Genomic DNA, 8,928 nt, shown 5'->3' on the forward strand with positions numbered 1-8,928 from the left:
ATGCCCGTGAACTACAAAGAAAACACCAAGCAGACATTGCCGGCCACCAACCAGGTCGCGCTCGTGGAGTCATGGTCCAAGTATTGAGCATGAAAAGTGGCAATTGATGTGATATGTTTACCTGCTCTCCCCAAGATGGAACAAAGGCGCCGTAAAAGGAAAGATATGGAGATTCGTTAAGAAAATCGCTAAGTTAAGTTCGATGCTTTTAATTTAATACATATTATACTCATCATATCATGTATGTGCATGGTTATGCTCTCTTAATTTGTCAATTGCCTAACTGTAACTTGTTCACCCAACATGCTATTTATCTTATGGGAGAGACACCACTAGTGAACTGTGGACCCTGGTCCATTCTTTTAATCGAATACAATCTACTGCAATACTTGTTCTACTGTTTTCTGCAAACAATTATCATCCACACTATACATCTAATCCTTTGTTACAGCAAGCCGGTGAGATTGACAACCTCACTGTCACGTTGGGGCAAAGTAATTGGGTTGTGTTGTGCAGGTTCCACGTTGGCGCCGGAATCCCTGGTGTTGCGCCGCACTACACTCCGCCGTCATCAACCTTCAACGTGCTTCTTGGCTCCTACTGGTTCGATAAACCTTGGTTTCTTACTGAGGGAAAACTTGACGTTGTACGCATCACACCTTCCTCTTGGGGTTCCCAACGGACGCGTGCTGTACGCGTATCAGGCTCCCAACCATCCTCTAACTTCCTATGAATAGAAGTTTCGTGATTTAATTTCTCTTCTCTAGCTTTTATGAGAGCATTTGTAATATGTTTCGTGAAAGCCAAATTTATAGCACTAGCATTAGGACTCTTAGCAAGTTTTTGTAAGAACTTTATAACTTCAGAGATGTGGCAATCATCAAAATCCAAACCATTATAATCTAAAGCAATGGGGTCATTATCTCCAATGTTGGAAAAAATTTCAGCAGTTTTATCACAGGCAGTTTCAGCAGTTTTAGCAGTTTCAGGCAGTTTTTCACGCTTTGCATTAGAAGTGGAAACATTGCCAACACCAATTATTTTACCATTAATAGTAGGAGGTGCATCAACATGTGGAGCATTAGCATTACTAGTGGTGGTAATAGTCCAAACTTTAGCTATATTATCTTCTTTAGCATTTTCTAATTTCTCCCACCTAGCACGCAATTCGGCCATCAATCTTATATTCTCATTAATTCTAACTTGGATGGCATTTGTTGTAGTAACAATTTTATTATTATTATTTTCATTAGGCATAATTTTCGATTTCAAAAGATCAACATCAGCAGCAAGACTATCGACTTTAGAAGCAAGTATATCAATTTTCCCAAGCTTTTCTTCAACAGATTTGTTAAAAGCAGTTTGTGTACTAATAAATTCTTTAAGCATAGCTTCAAGTCTAGGGGGTGTATTCCTATTATTGTTTTAAGAATTCCCATAAGAATTACCATAGCCGTTGCCATTATTATAAGGATATGGCCTATAGTTGTTACTAGAATTGTTCCGGTAAGCATTGTTGTTGAAATTATTATTTTTAATGAAGTTCACATCAACATGTTCTTCTTGAGCAACCAATGAAGCTAACGGAACATTATTAGGATCAATATTTGTCCTACCATTCACAATCATAGACATAATAGCATCAATCTTATCACTCAAGGAAGAGGTTTATTCGACAGAATTTACCTTCTTACCTTGTGGAGCTCTTTCCGTGTGCCATTCATAGTAATTAATCATCATATTATCAAGAAGCTTTGTTGCGTCGCCTAGAGTGATGGACATAAAGGTACCTCCAGCAGCTGAATCCAATAGGTTCCGCGAAGAAAAATTCAGTCCTGCATAAAAGGTTTGGATGATCATCCAAGTAGTCAGTCCATGGGTTGGTTAATTTTTAACCAATGATTTCATTCTTTCCCATGCTTGGGCAACATGCTCATTATCCAATTGTTTAAAATTCATTATGCTACTTCTCAAAGATATAATTTTAGCAGGAGGATAATGTCTACCAATAAAAGCATCCTTGCATTTAGTCCATGAATCAATACTATTCTTAGGCAGAGATAGCAACCAATCTTTAGCTCTTCCTCTTAATGAGAAAGGAAACAATTTTAATTTTATAATGTCACCATCTACATCCTTATTATTTTGCATTTCACATAGTTCAACAAAATTATTGAGATGGGCAGCAGCATCATCAGAACTAACACCAGAAAATTGCTCTCGCATAACAAGATTTAGTAAAGCAGGTTTAATTTCAAAGAATTCCGCTGTAGTAGCAGGTGGAACAATAGGTGTGCATAAGAAATCATTATTATTTGTTGTTGTGAAGTCACACAACTTAGTATTTTCAGGAGTACCCATTTTAGCAACAGTAAATAAAGCAAACTAGATAAAGTAAATGCAAGTAACTAATTTTTTTGTGTTTTTGATATAGCAAACAAGATAGCAAGTAAAGTAAAACTAGCAACTAATTTTTTTGTGTTTTGATTTAGTGCAGCAAATAAAGTACTAAATAAAGTAAAGCAAGACAAAAACAAAGTAAAGAGATTGGAGGTGGAGACTCCCCTTGCAGCGTGTCTTGATCTCCCCGGCAACGGCGCCAGAAAAAGAGCTTGATACGCGTACATCACGCGTCCGTTGGGAACCCCAAGAGGAAGGTGTGATGCGTACAACGACAAGTTTTCCCTCAGTAAGAAACCAAGGTTTATCGAACCAGTAGGAGCCAAGAAGCACGCACTACAAGAAAAGTTGCCATGGCCGACGAAGTTGAAGTCGCGCCGTGGTTGCTGGTGTACCATGGCCGACGATTTTGGGTCTGTCCGTTGTGCATGTCAAAACGTTTTTTTTCTCGTTTTTGAGGCCACCTAGCCCGACGAAACCGGCCAAAACGTTGCGTATGGTGGCCCGGGACGTGGTGCATCTCGAATTCTCGGGTTCGCCGGCCGAGTCAACGCAAATCCGCACCGCCGAGGGATGTAGGGCCCAGATGGCAGCCTCTCTGGCATTGTTTTTTTTTCTCGATCGCGCCATCTCGTTCAACGCACTCCGATCGAGCCGTTTACGATGCAGGATCATGGGTCCCGCATGTCATCCTCTATGAACCAAAATTCTTTCTATTCTTGGAATTTTTTGACCCCCTGATTTCTGGCTACTTTCCTTTTTCTTTTGATCCCTTGCCGCCTTGGAAACGTTGACACCGCTGCTGCTAATTGGGACCCGCATGTCATCCTCTATGAGCAATCAACTTTCTTTTCTTGGATTTTTTTTTGGCACCTCAAATTTGGTCACTTGCCTTTTTCTTTCGATCCCCTGCCGCCTCTCAAACGGTGATACCGCTGCTGCTAAATGGGACCCACATGTCATCCTCTATGTACTATAAAACTTTCTTTTCTTGGATTTTTTTTGGCACCTCATATTTGGTCACTTACCTTTTTCTTTCGATCCCCTGCCGCCTCTCAAACGGTGAGACCGCTGCTGCTAAATGGGACCCGCATGTCATCCTCTATGTACTATAAAACTTTATTTTCTAGGATTTTTTTGGAACCTCATATTTGGTCACTTACCTTTTTCTTTCGATCCCGTGCAGCCTCTCAAACGGTGATACCGCTGCTGCTAAATGGGACTCGCATGTCATCCTCTATGTACTATAAAACTTTCTTTTCTAGGATTTTTTTTGGAACCTCATATTTGGTCACTTGCATTTTTCTTTCGATCCCGTGCAGCCTCTCAAACGGTGATACCGCTGCTGCTAAATGGGACCCGCATGTCATCCTCTATGTACAATCAAGTTTCTTTTCTTGAATTATTTTTGGCTCCTGATATTTGGTCACTTGCATTTTTCTTTCGATCTCATGCCACGTTGAGGACCCTGCAGGCTCATGGGACCCGCATGTCATCCTCTATGTACAATAAAATTTCTTTTCTTGGATTATTTTTGGCTCCTGATATTTGGTCACTTGCCTTTTTCTTTCGATCCCGTGCAGCCTCTCAAACGGTGATACCGCTGCTGCTAAATGGGACCCGCATGTCATCCTCTACGTACACTCAAGTTTCTTTTCTTGAATTATTTTTGGCTCCTGATATTTGGTCACTTGCCTTTTTCTTTTGATCTCATGCCACGTTTGAAACGTTGAGGAACCTGCTGGCTCATGGGACCCGCATGTCATCCTCTATGTGCTATAAAATTTTATTTTCTTGGGGTTTTTTTCACCCTCTAATTTTTGGCTATTTCCTTTTTCTTTTGATCCCCTGATGCGCGTGGTTGACGTATTGTCTTTTCGTTCGACACGCGTCCGTTGGGAACCCCAAGAGGAAGGTGTGATGCGCACAGCGGCAAGTTTTCCTCAGTAGAAACCAAGGTTTATCGAACCAGTAGGAGTCAAGAAGCACGTTGAAGGTTGATGGCGGCGAGATGTAGTGCGGCGCAACACCAGGGATTCCGGCGCCAACGTGGAACCTGCACAACACAAACCAAGTACTTTGCCCCAACGAAACAGCGAGGTTGTCAATCTCACCGGCTTGCTGTAACAAAGGATTAGATGTATAGTGTGGATGATGATTGTTTGCAGAAAACAGTAGAGAACAAGATTGCGATAGATTGTATTTCAGTAAAGAGAATTGGACCGGGGTCCACAGTTCACTAGAGGTGTCTCTCCCATAAGATAAACAACATGTTGGGTGAACAAATTACAGTTGGGCAATTGACAAATAAAGAGGGCATGATCATGCACATACATATTATGATGAGTATAGTGAGATTTAATTGGGCATTACGACAAAGTACATAGACCGCTATCCAGCATGCATCTATGCCTAAAAAGTCCACCTTCAGGTTATCATCCGAACCCCCTTCAGTATTAAGTTGCTAACAACAGACAATTGCATTAAGTATTGCGCGTAATGTAATCAGTAACTACATCCTCGAACATAGCACCAATGTTTTATCCCTAGTGGCAACATCACATCTATAATCTTAGAGATTTCTGTCACTTCCCCAGATTCACGGAGACATGAACCCACTATCGAGCATAAATACTCCCTCTTGGAGTTACAAGCATCTACTTGGCCAGAGCATCTACTAGTAACGGAGAGCATGCAAGATCATAAACAACACATAGATATAAATTGATAATCAACATAACAAGTATTCTCTATTCATCGAATCCCAACAAACACAACATATAGAATTACAGATAGATGATCTTGATCATGTTCGGCAGCTCACAAGACCCGACAATTAAGCACAATGAGGAGAAGACAACCATCTAGCTACTGCTATGGACCCATAGTCCAGGGGTAGACTACTCACACATCACTCCGGAGGCGACCATGGCGGCGTAGAGTCCTCCGGGAGATCATTCCCCTCTCCGGCAGGGTGCCGGAGGCGATCTCCTGAATCCCCCGAGATGGGATTGGCGGCGGCGTCTCTGGAAGGTTTTCCGTATCGTGGCTCTCGGTACTGGGGGTTTCGCGACGAAGGCTATTTGTAGGCGGAAGGGCAGGTCAAGGGGCGTCACGAGGGGCCCACACCCTAGGTCGGCGCGGCCAGGGCTTGGGCCACGCCGCCCTATGGTTTGGCCACCTCGTGGCCCCACTTCGTCTCCGCTTCGGTCTTCTGGAAGCTTCGTGGCAAAATAGGACCCTGGGCGTTGATTTCGTCCAATTCCGAGAATATTTCCTTACTAGGATTTCTGAAACCAAAAACAGCAGAAAACAACAACTGGCACTTCGACATCTTGTTAATAGGTTAGTTCCAGAAAATGCACGAATATGACATAAAGTGTGCATAAAACATGTAGATATAATCAATAATGTGGCATGGAACTTAAGAAATTATTGATACGTCGGAGACGTATCAGCATCCCCAAGCTTAGTTTCTGCTCGTCCCGAGCAGGTAAACGATAAACAAAGATAATTTCTGGAGTGACATGCCATCATAACCTTGATCAAACTATTTGTAAAGCATATGTAATGAATGCAGCGATCAAAACAATGTAAATGACATGAGTAAACAAGTGAATCATATAACAAAGACTTTTCATGAATAGTACTTCAAGACAAGCATCAATAAGTCTCGCATAAGAGTTAACTCATAAAGCAATAATTCATAGTAGAAGCATTGAAACAACACAAAGGAAGATTAAGTTTCAGCGGTTGCTTTCAACTTGTAACATGTATATCTCATGGATAGTTGTCAACATAGAGTAATATAATAAGTGCAATATGCAAGTATGTAGGAATCAATGCACAGTTCACACAAGTGTTTGCTTCTTGAGGTGGAGAGAAATAGGTGAACTGACTCAACAATAAAAGTAAAAGAAAGGTCCTTCAAAGAGGAAAGCATCGATTGCTATATTTGTGCTAGAGCTTTGATTTTGAAAACAAGAAACAATTTTGTCAACGGTAGTAATAAAGCATATGTGTTATGTAAATTATATCTTACAAGTTGCAAGCCTCATGCATAGTATACTAATAGTGCCCGCACCTTGTTCTAATTAGCTTGGACTACCGGGATTATCGCAATGCACATGTTTTAACCAAGTGTCACAAAGGGGTACCTCTATGCCGCCTGTACAAAGGTCTAAGGAGAAAGCTCGCATTGGATTTCTCGCTATTGATTATTCTCAACTTAGACATCCATACCGGGACAACATAGACAACAGATAATGGACTCCTCTTTTATGCATAAGCATGTAGCAACAATTAATTTTCTCATATGAGATTGAGGATATATGTCCAAAACTGAAACTTCCACCATGGATCATGGCTTTAGTTAGCGGCCCAATGTTCTTCTCTAACAATATGCATGCTCTAACCATAAGGTGGTAGATCTCCCTTACTTCAGACAAGACGAACATGCATAGCAACTCACATGATATTCAACAAAGAGTAGTTGATGGCGTCCCCAGGAACATGGTTATCGCACAACGAGCAACTTAATAAGAGATAAAGTGCATAAGTACATATTCAATACCACAATAGTTTTTAAGCTATTTGTCCCATGAGCTATATATTGTAAAGGTAGAGAATGGAAATTTAAAGGTAGCACTCAAGCAATTTACTTTGGAATGGCGGAGAAATACCATGTAGTAGGTAGGTATGGTGGACACAAATGGCATAGTGGTTGGCTCGAGTATTTTGGATGCATGAGAAGTATTCCCTCTCGATACAAGGTTTAGGCTAGAAAGGCTATTTGAAACAAACACAAGGATGAAGCGGTGCAGCAAAACTCACATAAAAGACATATTGTAAACATTACAAGACTCTACACCGTCTTCCTTGTTGTTCAAACTCAATACTAGAAATTATCTAGACTTTAGAGAGACCAATTATGCAAACCAAATTTTAGCATGCTCTATGTATTTCTTCATTAATAGGTGCAAAGTATATGATGCAAGAGCTTAAACATGAGCACAACAATTGCCAAGTATCATATTATCCAAGACATTTTAGCAATTACTACATGTATCATTTTCCAATTCCAACCATATAATAATTTAACGAAGAAGAAACTTCGCCATGAATACTATGAGTAGAGCCTAAGGACATACTTGTCCATATGCTACAGCGGAGCGTGTCTCTCTCCCACACAAAGAATGCTAGGATCCATTTTATTCAAACAAAACAAAAACAAACCGACGCTCCAAGAAAAGCACATAAGATGTGATGGAATAAAAATATAGTTTCAGGGGAGGAACCTGATAATGTTGTCGATGAAGAAGGGGATGCCTTGGGCATCCCCAAGCTTAGACGCTTGAGTCTTCTTGATATATGCAGGGGTGAACCACCGGGGCATCCCCAAGCTTAGAGCTTTCACTCTCCTTGATCATGTTGTATCATCTCCCTCTCTTGATCCTTGAAAACTTCCTCCACACCAAACTTAGAACAACTCATTAGAGGGTTAGTGCACAATCAAAAATATACATGTTCAGAGGTGACATAATCATTCTTAACACTTCTGGACATTTCACAAAGCTACTGAAAGTCAATGGAATCGAAATATCCATCGAACATAACAAAACAGGCAATGCGAAATAAAAGATAGAATCTGTCAAAACAGAAAAGTTCGTATTGACGAATTTTATTGAGGCACCAGACTTGCTCAAATGAAAATTCTCAAATTGAATGAAAGTTGCGTACATATCTGAGGATCACTCACGTAAATTGGCATAATTTTCTGAGTTACCTACAGAGAATTTTGCCCAGATTCGTGACGGCAAAGAAATCTGTTTCTGCGCAGTAATCCAAATCTAGTATGAACTTTACTATCAACGACTTTACTTGGCACAATAAAACACTAAACTAAGATAAGGAGAGGTTGCTACAGTAGTAAACAACTTCCAAGACACAAAATAAAAACATAGTACTGTAGTAAAAACATGGGTTGTCTCCCATAAGCGCTTTTCTTTAACGCCTTTCAGCTAGGCGCAGAAAGTGTATATCAAGTATTATCAAGAGACGGTGTATCAACCTTACCTTGGGATTTACCCTTACCTTTCTTGTTCTTTTTCTTTCTCTTTGATTTAGAAAATATATGATTCCCCCCCGGTGTAGAGGTGAATTCCAGGGTGCCTTCTCCCACATCTATGACTGCTCCCAATAGTTTCAGCAGGGATCTTCTGAGTGTGATTTTTCCTGTCCCTACACATTCAATAACAAGATAATCAATGGATATTGTTCTTCCAAGAATGGTTGTATGCACACCTGCGGCTATTCCCTTAGGAATTATAACAGAGTTATCAATGAGAGTTATTTCTTCTCCTCCTTCATCAACTCCCCAAAGTTTCAAAGATTTATAAATGCTCTCAGGTATAAGGCAAAATTCAGACATAATATCACAATTGGCATGAAGAGTTTGATCACCGATAACAATTTTAACAGTAGGATCCCATAATGAAGGTTCAGAGTTCACTAAAACTTGTTCAAGAC

Source organism: Lolium perenne, chromosome 6, assembly GCF_019359855.2.
Source record: "Lolium perenne isolate Kyuss_39 chromosome 6, Kyuss_2.0, whole genome shotgun sequence".
NCBI lineage: Eukaryota > Viridiplantae > Streptophyta > Magnoliopsida > Poales > Poaceae > Lolium > Lolium perenne.